We start from the raw sequence: 16,103 nt of genomic DNA, 5'->3' as shown, positions 1-16,103 counted from the left end.
TTAAGAACTTTGCTTCAGGGTGAGAACAGAAATCGTGCTCCGGTGGCGCGGCGGCAGCAGGAGGCCCCATTAGCTAAAGTGGTGCTTCAGGTTAAGGACAGTTTCAGATGAAGAACGGGCCTCCGGAACGAATTAAGTACTTAACCTGAGGTACCACTGTATGTTGGAAGCTGCCCAGAGTGGCTGGGCAACCCAGACAGATGGATGGTGTATAAGTCGTACCTTGGTTGTCAAACGCCTTGGTTGTTGTTTAGCTTTAAGTTTACAGTGGTACCTCAGGTTAAGAACTTAATTCATTCCGGAGGTCTGTTTTTAACCTGAAACTGTTCTTAACCTGAAGCACCACTTTAGCTAATGGGGCCTCCTGCTGCCGCTGTGCCGCCATCATACAATTTCTGTTCTCATCCTGAAGCAAAGTTCTTAACCCGAGGTACTATTTCTGGGTTAGCGGAGTCTGTAACCTGAAGCGTATGTAACCCGAGGTACCACTGTATTATGCTTGGCTGTGTTTTTATATTATGTTGGAAGCTGCCCAGAGTGGTTGGGCAACCCAGTCAGATGGGTGGTGTATAAGTCATACCTTGGTTGTCAAACGCCTTGTACATGTGTGTGTGTGTGTATATATATATATATATATATATATGCTTTCGTAGATTTTCACGGGTACAGGAATGCAGGTTTTGGTGTCCTCGGGTGTCTTCCCGTGTAAAAGTTGGGGTGTCTAGGCGACGTTTCGACGAGGTCTCACTCGTCATCTTCAGGCTGGTGCTTTCGGCTTCTTGTTACTGGAACAGAGCAGGATCTCAGTGTTTGAGTTCCTATAAATACTGTAGAGGGGGTGTGGTGTATAGCCTCCAATGTTCTGGGCAGAGAGGAAGTTCCCAGGCTAGTGTGCCTTTTCTTCTTTTGTTCCTTAATTACTTGAGAGATATCTTGAGTGATTTCTTGAGTGATATCCTGAGTACCACTTAGGTGGGTCATTAGGTGTGGATTAGTTGTTAAAGTCTTTGTGTCTTGACCTCTTGAACTTTGTGAAGAGTTTTCTTGAGAAGATGGCTGTACTGTACTTAGTTGTGCTCTGGCTTGGCTTCGTGTATAGGGGCGAGCTGTGGTTTTGTGGCTTGTGTCAGCCAGATCTGTGTAGGGATTGCAGGGGGGTGCAGCATCCGGAGGTGCCACCATGGATTGGCTACTGGATGGTGTCTGTAATTCATCTGTGGAGAGGGTCTGGGTTTGGGTCTGGTGTGGTTGATTGGTGTTGGCGTTCTGTGTGCCTCTGGATCTGGTGTCAGTTTTTGTGGGGAGGGCTAATTTCCAGATGTCTGGCAAGCGGGATGTGTCGTCACGCTTGTTCATGTTGTGAGGGTGTTTCTCTATCTCGATGGCTTCCATGATTATTCTCTTGTGGTGATGTTCCGTGTTAAAGAGCAATTTGGAATCTGCAAAATTAATTTCGTGTCCTGTTTCTTTCATGTGTTGGAAAAGAGAGGAAGTTTTTTCTTCTTTTTTGACGGCATTCTTGTGTTCTGCGATACGTGCATTTATTCGTCTGTTTGTTTGTCCAATGTACGTGGCTGGGCAGACTTTGCAGGGTATTTCATAGATCCCTTGGTTTTCCAACTGGATTTTATCCTTGGGGTTTCTGAGGATATTGGCTATTTTTTGGTTGGTGCAAAAGGCTGTTTTGATATTGTGTTTATGGAGGATTTTGCTAATTTTATCTGTAGTGCCCTTGATATAAGGAAGGAGGGCCATGCCATTGTTTTCTTCTGTGTCTTGGTTTTTGGGGGGTGTTTCCTTTTGGATTAGCTTCGTAATCCTGTTTTGCTGGTATCCATTGGCAATTAACACGTTTGAGAGATTCTGTAACTCAGTTGTCAAGTGGTCTTTGTCAGCCAGGCGTTTGGTTCTGGAGATGAGAGTCTTGGCTACGGAGTTTATTTGTGCAGGGTGGTGGTGTGATTGTGCATGTAAGTAGCGGTTGGTGTGTGTTTTTTTCCGGTAGATAGTGTGTCCTAGGGAGCCATCAGGTTTTTTGTAGATTAGGACGTCAAGGAAGGGAAGTTGGTTGTTGGCACACACCAACCGCTACTTACATGCACAATCTCAGTATTTATAGGAACTCAAACACTGAGATCCTGCTCTGTTCCAGTAACAAGAAGCCGAAAGCACCAGCCTGAAGATGACGAGTGAGACCTTTGCATCAGTCCAAACCATTGATAAGGGTGTAGTCCAGGAGTGAGAAACGCTGCTGTGATAAAGGCAAACCCCATGCTAGGGATCATTGGGAAATAATAATATAATAATAATTTATTATTTATACCCCGCCCATCTGGCTGGGTTTCCCCAGCCACTCTGGGCAGCTTCCAACACAATATTAAAATACAGTAATGCCTCAAACATTAAAAGCTTCCCTAAACAGGGCTGCCTTCAGATGTCATCTAAAAGTCTGGTAGTTGTTTTACTCTTTGACATCTGGTGCCACCACCGAGAAGGCCCTCTGCCTGGTTCCCTTTAACTTGGCTTCTCGCTGTGAGGGAACCGCCAGAAGGCCCTCGGCGCTGGACCTCAGAGTCCAAGATGAATCAAAAATAAAGATGCCAATATCATGGTGCCATTGTGTAAATCGGTGGTGTGACCACATCTGGAGTACTGTGTACAGTTCCAGTCGCCTCACCTACAAAAGGATGTGTAACAGCAGCGGCCAGAATAATCTATGCACAAAGGTGGAAGGACAAAAGAAGACTGGCAGAATAAGTGAATAGAATATGCGGAGCTAGCAATGTTGACTGTAAATATAAGAAGGCAGGATGAGTCTGAGGAGTGGGAATAAAATGGAGAATACTTAAATAATTACAGGAGCCAGATAAATTCCGAAGTAGGACAAGATATATGAGCAGCAGTTAAAAACAACCAGTAGCGGGGTAGTAATTAAGGAAATGCAGCTCAATGAGGATTAAATATGAACCCATGGAGGGATGTGTGGGGAAGTAAAATAATGTACGATAAATGATTATAAAGTGGATATATCAAACTATGGAAAATGCATAATTTTTTTTTTAAAAAAAATTAAAGGATATACAGTCGGAAAAGGTTCAGAAAATGGCCCTGTGTGCTGGGTGGAGCATTCATCCATTCTGATTTCTCTGTGGGAGTGTTTGCACATCTTCCTGTTAATCTTTCATTCGACCCAGACTTTTCAATGCACTTCCCTGTTACTTTCCAGACAGCAAAAACCAAAAAGGCACCTTATAAAAAGTGTATTTGTTGTGCTAGAGTAATAGTAATAGTAATTTATTATTTGTACCCCGCCCATCTGGCTGGGTTTCCCCAGCCACTCTGGGCAGCATCCAACAAAGATTAAAAATACATTAAAATGTCACACATTAAAAACTTCCCTGAACAAGATAAGTGTTGGAAATGTAAAGAAAAGGAAGGTACATTTTCTTATGTGGTGGGAATGCAAGAAGGTTAAAAGCTTTTGGGAAATGATATATAATGAACTGAAGAAAATGTTGAAATATACATTTGTAAGAAACCAGAAGCATTTCTACAAGGCATTAACATGTAATGAGATAAATAAGAAAGAAAAGAAGTTATTTTTGTATACAGTGACAGCAGCAAGAATACTGATGGCCCAGAAATGGAAACAAGAGGAGCTACCTACGATAGAAGATGAAAATGACGGACTATGCAGAGTTGGATAGAATGACGGGAAGGATCCGAAATCGACGAGATCAGAGATTTGCAGAAGATTGGGGGAAAATTTATTGAATATATGCAAAAATTAAGTGATAATCAGATAATGATAATGAAGCTTTGTGAGGAAAAATGTTAAAATAATTACCCCCCCCAAAAAAAATAGGGTTTAATATATACAATAATAAAAGTATAAGTTAGAAATGTGGAAGAAGTAAAACTATGAAGGATTTTCAGACAAGTTGAGGGAAGTCAAAAAAAGAGGAATGGGATGTAATTAAGATGAATGGATTGTATAATGCTGTATTGGAAAATGAATAAAAAATATTATTTAAAAAAAACTTCCCTGAACAAGGCTGCCTTCAGATGTCTTCTAAGAGTGCTTCTGGAGTGCTTTAATGCACTTTAAATGTGCAAATCTAGAGTGCTGCCATGCAGCCGAGTCTGTCCTGCAAAACACTGATAATCTGGAGGCACCCGTAGGTGCCCTGAGCTCAGAAGTGCGACAGAAGGGACACCCCCCCCCCCCGAACCATCTTGTATTTTCCTGCCCGCTCCTAGGTCTGGGTAGGGAAGTTGCCATAACTAATGATAAAGAAATGATTCATCATAAGTCAGAGCAAAAGCTGAGGAGAAATAATTTTATTGTTTGCACGCTGTTTGCTGCACTGAAGGGGCTGTCGTTTTGTTCTCTTTGTTGCCTGCCCTCCTGCAAGCATCCTCAAGAAATACTCTTCACAGCCCAGTCACTCGGTTATTAATCCAAATTGCTATCCCAACATGCCTGATATGCAGCAGCTGTAAACAGAAAGAATAAATGGTTAAGAGAAACCAATGCTAGTACACCAAATTATTAGCAAACCTGAACTTCAGTGTCCAAGATATACGTACCATATATAGTCATCATGACTAATAATAATTCAATAATAATTTATTTTTTATACCCCGCCCATCTGGCTGGGTTTTCCCAGCCACTCTGGGCGGCTCCCAACCGAATATTAAAAACACAATGCACAATACTAAGAAGACTGTGTATGCACTATGCCTTTAAAACTCAATCAAATGACATTCTTTCCCTCAAAGAATTCTGGGCACCGTAGTTTAGCGCTCACAGAGTTACAGTTCCCATCAACCCTGAACAAACTGCAGTGCCCAGAATTCTTTGAGTGAAAGAATGTGCTTTAAAGGGATGGTGTGTGCGCACAGCTAGTAGTGACAAAAGATGGTCCTCTAGTGCATTAATTAAAAAAAAAAAAAACCACACTGAGACATCGCAGGATTTTGGGTGATCACCTGTGTGTTTTCCAAAAAGGACAAAAGATTTACAAATTTGCATACATTCTGCACGTGCTAATTTTTAGATAGATAGATAGATGCAAATTTAGAAATAATTGCTAGGATTTAAACTGCATATGATGCATTTCACCATACTGGGGAAGACGGCCCTGGTCACTTGCAAACTATTGATTGGCAACTACTATTTTTATTTTATTTATGCATTGAATTTATATACCATCCTATACTCGGAGGTCTCAGGGTGGTTCACAGAATTTTAGATTTCTGTTACCACCAAGTGACATGCAGTTTAAGAAGTTCTACCCAATTCTGTAGATTTCTGGATGTTGGCAGAAACTGAAAATTGGTTTTCAGTGTGTCATGAAAGTTCTCTCAGGCATGTAGCGCTCTCTCTTTTTAAACTGGACTTGCATCAGACAACGAGAGGACTGCACTCTGTCAAGTGGGACACTTGCACACCCTACCAAAAGCCAGTGCCGTGTAGCGCTGAGAGTCCTGGACCTGGGAGACCAGGGTTCAAATCTTCACTCAGTTGTGGGGCTCCCCTTGGAGCCAGTCATTCACTCTCAGCCTAACCTACCTCTCAGGGTTGTTGTGGGGATTAAAAGAGGGTGGGGGAGAATTACGTACACCACCTTGAGATCCTTAGAGAAAAGTTGGGCTATAAACGCAAGAAATAAATAGTAACAAATAAAGAACATTCCAGCCATCGCGTTACAGAAGTTTGGTTCTGTTGCCAGTTTCCATTTAAGTTTTGTTGTCATTTAGTCGTTTAGTCATGTCCGACTCTTCGTGACCCCTGGACCAGAGCACACCAGGCACTCCGGTCTTCCACTGCCTCCCACAGTTTGGTCAGACTCATGCTGGTAGCTTCGAGAACACTGCCCAACCATCTCGTCCTCTGTCGTCCCCTTCTCCTTGTGCCCTCCATCTTTCCCAACATCAGGGTCTATTCTCATGAGGTGGCCTAAGTATTGGAGCCTCAGCTTCAGGATCTGTCCTTCCAGTGAGCACTGAGGGCTGATTTCCTTGATAATGGATCGGTTTGATCTTCTTGCAGTCCATGGGACTCTCAAGAGTCTCCTCCAACACCATAATTCAAAAGCATCCATTCTTCCGAGATCAGCCTTCTTTATGGTCCAGCTCTCACTTCCGTACATCACTATTGGGGAAACCATAGCTTTAACTATACGGACCTTTGTTGGCAAGGTGATGTCTCTGCTTTTTAAGATGTTGTCTAGGTTTGTCATTGCTTTTCTCCCAAGAAGCAGGCGTCTTTTAATTTTGTGACGGCTGTCACCATCTGCAGTGATCATGGAACCCAAGAAAGTAAAATCTCTCACTGCCATTTAAGTTTGGTTTCCCTTATTTCCCACCAGGCTGTTGTGCTCTGAGAATTATTTATCATCTCGACAACAGAAAGATCAAAACAGGGAAGGGGGCATAGAAAGGAGACTTACACCAAGCCTTCAGCACAGTCTTCGGGCCCCAGAGATTTTTCCTGGGGGAAACAGTCCTTGCGGCAGTAGCCTCGGAAGTTTCCGCAACCCCATTCTCCAGTGCGAACATCCAGACCTGTGAACGGCAACAGCAGAAAGGAAAAACCAAGCACATGAATGCCCTCTTAAAAGATAGGTTCTGCTGCAGTTTGCCCAGAGAGGGAGATTTTTTCGGGGCGAAATCATTGTGGCATGCTTTTTGTCTGCTGCAAGCAACAGGGAATTTCATTCTTCCCTTGATATCTTCTCCCTTTGGGGAAGCATAATGCACAGGTGTTGGGCAAGGGCTGTGGCTCAGCAGCAGAGCATTTGTGTGCAGAAGATTCCGAACTGTGTGCAGAATGCCCGCCGTCTCCAAGCAAGGAAGGGAGAAACTGCAAGTCATTGCAGACAATACTGGGATGCGTGGACCAGTGGCTGGACTCGACAGACTTCTTCACACACATTACACTGTTCAGTGGTACCTCGGGTTAAGTACTTAATTCGTTCCGGAGGTCCGTTCTTAACCTGAAATTGTTCTTAACCTGAAGCACCACTTTAGCTAATGGGGCCTCCTGCTGCCGCCGCGCCGCCGGAGCCCAATTTCTGTTCTCATCCTGAAGCAAAGTTCTTAACCTGAAGCACTATTTCTGGGTTAGCAGAGTCTGTAACCTGAAGCGTATGTAACCCAAGGTACCACTGTACACATATAATAATATAATAATTTATTATTTATACCCCGCCCATCTGGCTGGGTTTCCCCAGGCACTCTGGGCGGCTCCAAACTGAATATTAAAAACAATACAGCGTCAGACATTAAAAACATCCCTAAACGGGGCTGCCTTCAGTTGTCTTTTAAATGTAAAATAGTTGTTTATTGCCTTGACATCAGCTAGGTAGGCGTTCCACAGGGCAGGTGCCACTACCGAGAAGACCCTCTGCCTGGTTCCCTGCAACCTCACTTCTTCCAGGGAGGGAACCACCAGAAGGCCCTCGGAGCTGGACCTCAGTGTCCAGGCTGGACGATGGGGGTAGAGAAGCTCCTTCAGGAATACTGGACCCAGGCCGTTTAGGGCTTTAAAGGTCAGCACCAACACTTTGAATTGTGCTCAGAAATGTACTGGGAGCCAATGACAAACTCTGGGACAAACTCTGTCTATGCATTCCTGCATTGCAGGGGGTTTGACTAAATGACCCTTCTTGCAGTTAAAAGATTTCAAAGCAATACAGTCTTTGCATCTAGACAGCGGTGAAGCTCACTGGGTGACCTGGGCCACTTACCACCTCAGCCTCACTTATTTCACATTGTGGGGATAAAATAGGAATGGCAGAATCATAGAATTGTCAAGTGGGAAGCTATCCCTAAGGGTCCTCAGTCCAACCCCCTACCAGCCTCTGCTTAAAAATTGTGCGTGCCACTCCAAGTTCCTTTGAGGAAAGGGGATTGATTTGTTTTTTTAAGGTCAAGGGATAAGGGATACTGATAGTTACCCCTCTAAAAATTAAGGGATGAGGGATATTGCCCCATACTCACAGACAGCAGCAGCTATAGCCAGGAACAGCACCAGCAAAAAGAAATTAAGGTTCACAAAGGCAGCCATTTCCTTGGAGAGACTTCAAGATGAAGGAGACCGACTTGGCTCCAACTCCTTCTGCTTAGAAATCCACTGGGAACAATCGCACCGTTCAATGGGATCCCTTTGAACTGATATTCCCACAGGACAAGGGAGTCCCTAGGAGAGCAAATCTGTAGTGTGTAGAGGGGGAAAGAGTTGTATGGATTGAGGAGTCAATGACGGGTGGCGTATCTTATGACATACAGTTAATGAAATTAAAAAGCTGGCCCATTGGCCTGGTCACAAGAAACCTATTGGAGACTGCTGAAGAGAACCCCTGTTTGGGGTCAGGAGATGAAGAGGTTTTGCCTGACTCGGCGAGTAAGGATTTCAATTAGTGTTAACAACATACACTAGAGTCCCCATGGAACAGCCCAAGGGCTGCCAACTTTTTGGAAGAGCGGACACATTTTGAATTTTGAGAGTTCTGGGAGCGCCCCTCACATAATAGCTTCCACAGAGGAGACATGGCACAGTGCAAAATGGCTGGCTGTGGGGAACGGCGTAACCCAAAATGAGAGAGACAACCACTCTTAACAGCCTTATATTTACCATGGGAAGACAGCTATGTCCTGATTATGGAGATCACACACACACATAGATGATGTTGCTGTCTAAGAACAACAGAGCAGCAAAACAACAACACCACAAACTGGCTTATAAGTATAAAACCAAATTTACTAGAATAATAACTAGAATAGAGATAGACTTGTAAGCATTAAAACAACAAACATACCAGTGTGCAAGACAAAGCCAAAACAGCAAGGGTAGCACGCTGGAGAATATGAAAAAGTATTTCAATGCAGTTTTTCATTTCCGTTGTGGCGGCACGGGGTTGCCATCCTGTGACTGGACTTACGCTACTTGTTGAAGGGTTCATTTACCCAGTCTGTATAACGTTTACTGCACATGTAACTTGTTAAGATAGAGTTGTACATTTATCCACTCCATGTTTACAGTATCTCCAGGCTTTGTCTCGCACATGGCACCTTAGCATGTTTGTTGTTTGAATGCTTACAAGTCTATCTCTATTCTAGCTATTATTCTAGTAAATTTGGTTTTATAAGCCAGTTTGTGGTGGTGTTGTTTTCTTGAATTATTATTACTGTCACCACATTTGATACTTTGTGTATGTCATAACAACAGGGAACATTCCTCAGTACCAGGAACAAATCACAACATTCCCACACCACACTCCTTTCACAGATACAGCCTAGAAGATGCTGCACACTCAAATTTTTATTTCTCGCAGGGCTACAGACATGCTTTTTTGAAAGCAAAAGCTCAGAATCTGGGGCACCTGCCCAGGTGCACGACTGGAAGCCTTTATGGTTTAATAGGCAAGCTCTCTACCCAGGCAATTCTGGGGACTCTAGCTCTGCGAGGGGAATAGGAAGTCTCCTAACAATTTTTGGCATCCTTGAGGGCGGCCATGACAGTTTCAGGTGGCTGGGTGGCCATCTGTCCTGAATGCTTTAGCTGAGATTCCTCTTGGGGTCCCTTCCAACTCTACGATGCTGTGGTATCATACTGTATCACTTTAGATGCATGGAGAATGTGGTCCAAGTCCACCAAGATGCTCTCCTAACTTGTAGATGGAGGTGGCCCTACCAGGAGGCCAAGTGAGGCAGCTGCCTCAGGCAGCCAATGCTGAAGGGTGGCGAGGGGACAGAGTTCTTGAGTGTGTGCCATGAAGTCTTTCCTGGGCCCCTGAAGCTCCCCTGCTCCCCTCAGAGGCAATGGAGGATGCCGAAGTGAGATTCAGCTTACATCCGCACGGTGCTTTTAAGGCACATGGCTTCCCCCAAAGAATTCCAGGAAGTGTCATCTGCCCCTTACGGAAGTACAATTCCCAGAACCCTCAGTGAATTCCAGTTCCCAGGATTCTTTGGGGAGAAGTCATGTGCTTGAAACCGCAGTTGCCAGTCTAGTCAGCTTTTGCACATGGAATGGAGAGAGGCAACATCTTGTTCTTTGACCTCAGGGAGCAAAGTGTGTTGGGCCAGCCCTGATTGTGTAGGTTATGTCCGACAATATTGTCCAACATTTTATTATTTATATGCCACCCATCGGACTGGGTTGCCCCAGCCACTCTGGGTGGCTTCCAGCAAAATATCAACAACAACAACATTAAAAACTTCTCTGTACAGGGCTGCCTACAGATGTCTTCTAAAAGTCAGGTAGTTGTTTATTTCCTTGACATCTGATGGGAGGGCGTTCCACAGGGCAGGTGCCACTACTGAGAAGGCCCTCTGCCTGGTTCCCTGTAATCTCACTTCTTGCAGGAATACTAATACTAATACTAATACTAATTTATTTGTACCCTGCCCATCTGGCTGGGTTTCCCTAGCCACGCTGGGCAGCTTCCAACAAAGCTTAAAAATACATTAAAATGTCACACATTAAAAACTTCCCTAAACAGGACTGAAGAAGAAGAAGAAGAGTTTGGATTTGATATCCCGCCTTTCACTCCCTTTAAGGAGTCTCAAAGCGGCTAACATTCTCCTTTCCCTTCCTCCCCCACAACAAACACTCTGTGAGGTGAGTGGGGCTGAGAGAATTCAGAGAAGTGGGACTGGCCCAAGGTCACCCAGCAGCTGCATGTGGAGGAACAGGGAATCGATCCCAGTTCACCAGATTACGAGTCCACCGCTCTTAACCACTACACCATACTGGCTCTCATGTCAGGTAGTTGTTTATTTCCTTGACATCTGATGGGAGGGCATTCCACAGGGCAGACACCACTACTGAGAAGGCCCTCTGTCTGGTTCCCTGTAGCTTTGCTTCTTGCAGTGAGGGAACTGCCAGAAGACCCTCGGAGCTGGACCTCAGTGTCCGGGCTAGACGATGGGGGTGGAGATGTTCCTTCAGGTATACAGGACAAAGGAAGTTTGGTGCTTTAAAGGTCAGCACTAGCACTTTGAATTGTGCTTAGAAACGTACTTAACTTCGTAGCAAATGTTTGCAAGTTCTAAAACACTCTATCAGCAAACTAGCTTGAGAAATACCAGCAAAATGGCACCTTGCCATTCAAGATAACCATCTGCTTAGGGGAGCTAGGCGGGAAGGAGGGGTGTCACACCGTTTTGCCAACGCCTTGTGCATCATGCTGTTCTGCTTTGGGTAGAGAAGGGTCATTCAGTCCTCTGGGCTGCGGAAGCCCTTGGATTCCTTACTAGAATAATAATGATGATTTTGCTCCTCTCCACCATGCCCCCTGGTCCATGTGCGTATTTGCTGACCCCAAATTACACTCCCGAGACAGTGATGGGAAGAGAGGAAATGCGAGGAAGTTCGTGTTTGCGTCCGACTTCTCATCTTCATGCCCTGTAAGAACCATGAAGGAAGTTGATCCAGAATTCCTCCTGGTGGTTTGGCAAGGCATGGAGGCCACAGTTGCACAGTTCATGTTGGCGCATAGCCTCAGCTGCTCCTTGGCCCATATTGTCTCTACAGAAGGTGCCAAGTACATTTTTCTCATGGATAATCCTTGTTGGTGTGGCCCCATCTGCACGGGACATTTAAAGCAGTGCTGCGCTGCTTTCAACAATCGTAGCTTCTCCCAAAGAATCCTGGGAACTGAGAGTTGTTTGGAGTTTTTCCAGACAGCTCCCTGATAGTTTACACAGAATGTAAAGGCAGCCCATGTTCCCCAAGTCTCATCCAGAGCTCAGGAGAGCATGCTGGTGTCCCACAACTCTGATCCTATACGTTCAGTGTTATGTACTGAGTTGAATAGGATCCAAAAGGCAGCAGTCTGATTGGTCCTAGAATAGGATTAGAATGCAGCAGTCTGATTGGTCCTAAAACAATAGGATCCAGAATGCAGCAGCCTGGTTGGTCCACAGGAGTCACCCAATCTAGCTCCAGGTGGAAGGGAATCCGCAACCTGATTGACCTACAGGAGAATCCCGGAATTAGCCAATCACCTGGGGCCCACTGTGTAAATAATGTATATAAGGCAGACATTCTGGGGGAACATCCATTCCTCCTCACCACTATGAGCTGAATAAAGAGCATGAAATCCACTCTTGACTCCGAGTAGATTTCATTCAGTAAGCTGGATTTCAAGCATCTAGACAGGCAAGGAATTGAAAAGAAGAGGAAGAGGAAGAGGAGGAGGAGGAGGAGTAGTTTGGATTTGATATCCCGCCTTTCACTCCCTTTAAGGAGTCTCAAAGTGGCTCACATTCTCCTTTCCCTTCCTCCCCCACAACAAACTCTGTGAGGTGAGTGGGGCTGAGAGACTTCAGAGAAGTGTGACTGGCCCAAGGTCACCCAGCAGCTGCATGTGGAGGAGCAGGGAATCGAACCCAGTTCATCAGATTACGAGTCCACCACTCTTAACCACTACACCACACTGGCTCCTAATTGAGAACCCTGACACTGGCAATTGTACACACTTTGGTGGTCAAATAGTGGAACTTTTATTAGAAATAAAAGGTAGGGGGAAAGCAGGCTGCAGAATGCATACCGAGTCATCTTTCGAACTTGCCTCTCCTTGATGCCTTTAAAAAAATATTTATCTAAACGGAGGGACTCATCACAGCCCTATCTGTGCCTTTACATTTGTAGGAACAACAAACTGCCTCTTTCGCGGCAGGACCTGGAACCAAGACCTCTCTCTGCATAACAAGCAGGAGGTTGGCAGTAAACTGACCACAACATTCCCCTCCTCCTATTTTGAACAGGAACCCTGACCTGTTTGGATCACGCAACCTTCCTGCCGCTGCGTCCGGTCCTTGCTTCCCCACGGCCAGCCAGGGAGGAAAAGCATTGGCCTTTGATATTTGGAAATGAAATGTGGTGCTTCCTCCAGAAAGGAGGAAAACAACTGGGCGATAAACATACGCAAATGAAACGAGGCGGGTTGGCTCGTATTTGTGCGTGTTCACAAACCTTATCCGAGCTGGAGAAAACAAACTCTTTGCATGTGGCACTCTCTCTGCCTAATGAGGTGTGTGTGGCCCCATATTTCCTGGCTTCAGGAAGCTGGTCAACAGCTTTTTTGCCGCTATTAGTCATCGGTGTGCATTTTCAATGCAACAGGCTGTGTTTCCCCCCCGTTATGGATGTTATGTATTCTTGATCTACTTGTTTTTACTGTAAGCCACCTTTTGGGGGCTATAAATCATGTAAATAATAATACATGTGACCCCTATTTCCAAGCGGCGAGAGACTCCAGGGGTTCCAGGCACTTACCCAGGTTTGGTTTCCTTGGAATGAAGGTCAGCGGAGACTGTGGTGTCTAGGATATATGGTTTGATTTGCACATACATTTTAACAGTTTGAAAGCATGCCAGTGCAAGTAGATAAATAGGTACCACTGTGGCGGGAAGTTAACGGTGTTTCCATGTGCTCTGGTTTCCGTCACAGTGTTCCGTTGTGCCAGAAGCAGTTTAGTCATGCTGGCCACATGACCCTGAAAGCTGTCTGTGGACAAACGCTGACTCCCTTGGCCTGAAGGCAAGATTTGTGCCGCAACCCCATAGTTGCCTTTGACTGGACTTAACCGTCCAGGGGTCCTTTACCTTTTTTACATTTAACCTGAGCATGATGACGGGGCTCACGGCATTAACACCAAAACAGATCTTGCTTCTCCTTTAGCGTTAGACTGGAGGGCATCATCCCTTAGTTTTAGTTCTTGAAACTGAGATTCTTTTGGGATGCTGATGGCCAGCTAAGGTCATTGCCTGACCAGTCTAGCAACCACATCAATTAGTTTTCAACCCTTACTGGGCTCAGGACCCCATGTACTGGAAGGGATCATTGAGACTGACCCCACTCCCTGCAAAAAAAACCCCTATAACATTAAATGAAAAATAATAACTAGAACCCAGAAAGCCCAATCCACATTTTGTCCTTGCTGGGCTGTTAGGGCTCATTCTTGGTTGTGTAAGCCTTGTTGTTCAATTTACTGCCAGGTCCAGACTTGCCATAGTCAGAAAAATGCCCTACAAAAACCAAGCAGGGCTGCAGGCAGTCACCAGCGTCCTTCTTTCTTCCCCTGCCCCATTTCGTTTTTCCAGTGGGGACAGATGTGCTACAAAACTCTAGGAACATTCTGGGGGGAAGAAGGACGTAGACAGCTGTAGCCTCTCAGTCAACACTTCAGTTTACAGCACATACCGCTTGAGTAAAAATGTAAAAAAAAGGGGGGATAGAGGAAAAAATAGGAGTGCCTGCCCTGGACCACCAATTGCTAAGCTTACTGGAAGTGGGAATCCTTGCCCAGACTCAGTCCTGGTGCCAGCCTTCATATTTATATAAATTTATATAAATATGAAATTTTGCCATTTTTAATTTTTTTTAAAGGTGTGGTTTTGATAGCAGTTGTTTGCCCTCACATCCTCAGGAACAACGAAATGGTGAGCAGGTGCCTTACACCAGCATCAATTTGAAAAATACTTGCTACTCCCCATGGCAATGGAATATTGAAAAGCTTTCAAACAAAATGTTCCGAACGAATGTTATCAATGACTGCAGTCGGGAAGATTCTACAGCACACCAACTTGTGCGTTTGTGTTGATATTAGGGAACACTTTCTGGAGCCCTCTTGAAAGAGAATGAAGTACTGGGGAGGAGAGGAGAAACTGGGCTTTCGGTTGCAAGCAACAAGCCGGAATGCGCCTTCATTGACTTCATTTGCAGCAAAGACCACCAGATAATGGGGAAATTCTTGGGACTCCATTTCTGCAAACTGGCAGTATAAAATGGGAGTATTAAATGTGTCCTGGAAACAATTCCCGAATGCCCCCTGATCTTGCTCCGGGGGGGGGGGGGCAGGGCGGTTGATGCAATAGCAATGCTTATCTGTTTTAAAAGTTCTGTTTATTCTAAGGATATGTATGCATTTTATATATTCATTTTAGAGCAACCTTTGCACTTTTTTTGGTGGGGGTGGAATCGAACACTTGGCGCTTTTTGTTGTTTCAATCTGCTGTGATCCATGGGCTGATGTAAGAAATGTTATTCATTCATGATAGCAGTTGCGGTAAATTGGCACCCGGCTGCCCTGGGATTCCCAGGAGAAGTGGAAACAAGACAAAAGGGCAGATCAGGAAGCAGATCAGGACCCTGGACAGCTCCCAGGCAATGCCCCCACACTCTACCCCACGCTGCTCCTACTAAGCAAAGCTTGGAAGTTGTCTCAGCCAACAACTGTGGTTATCCAACACCTTATTATAGGTAGATCTCATCTTATGTGGAGGTTACACTCCTGGCTATCCTTACAAAATCACGTAAAGCCAGGATGACCCTCTGGAGCGGCCCTGCGCAATCATGGCTACATGTCCAAAGCTGGTGCTAAGCAGACCTTGCCCCCACCCCCAGGTGGAGAGATTTTTAAGGCCCCCACCTTGCCTACAGCCTGACCAAGAAGCAGAAACCAGGAAGAAAGGAAAGGGGTGTGCAGCTGCTTCTATACAAATGAACGGCGAAAATTCCTTTGGAAGAGTTTCCTTTTGCCCAACACCTGGTAGCTTGGACTTCCGCAGGGCGGGTGGCAATTTGTCTTTTGACACAAAGGTCTTCAAGGTTTATTGTGAGAAACACTGACGAACATTATCTGGATCCATAACTGAACAGGGAGTCAAATGATGTATCTGAGGACTTGCCCTGGTTGTATTATGTGAGATTTGACTAGGAACAATGAGTTTTACCGGTGTTGTCTTGGACAACGCTTTTCTCATAAACAAAGTTAACAGTCTTTCTTACGGTCCCTTCTCCCCTACTTTATTTAATGAGTGAGAAAGTAAACAATGGACAGAAGCGCATTCCTTTATGCTTGTTGCAGTCTGTGGCACAGTTTACGTATTTTAGGAAGTACAGTGGTACCTCTAATTACAAACTTAATTCGTTCCGGAGGTTCGTTCTTAACCTGAAACCGTTCTTAACCTGAGGCGCACTTTCACTAATGGGGCTTCCCACTGCCACCCCACGATTTCTGTTCTCATCCTGGGGCAAAGTTCTTAACCCGAGGTACTACTTCCGGGTTTGCGGAGTCTGTAACCCA

General features: G+C 45.1%; 1 long non-coding RNA gene across 1 annotated transcript; it reads right to left on the bottom strand.

Annotated features, from left to right (window-relative positions):
* Positions 1-4,326: 4,326 nt before the first annotated feature.
* On the bottom strand, positions 4,327-8,258 carry LOC309341297. The gene is made up of 3 exons (XR_014156175.1): positions 8,008-8,258; positions 6,456-6,570; positions 4,327-4,497 (listed from the first exon to the last, which is right to left on the bottom strand). It is a non-coding gene; the product is annotated as an uncharacterized lncRNA (long non-coding RNA).
* Positions 8,259-16,103: the final 7,845 nt, after the last annotated feature.

Source organism: Podarcis erhardii, assembly GCF_964252035.2.
Source record: "Podarcis erhardii genome assembly, chromosome: 4".
NCBI lineage: Eukaryota > Metazoa > Chordata > Lepidosauria > Squamata > Lacertidae > Podarcis > Podarcis erhardii.
The sequence above is the reverse complement of the archived record's forward strand: the minus strand, read 5'-3'. Positions and strand labels throughout refer to the sequence as shown.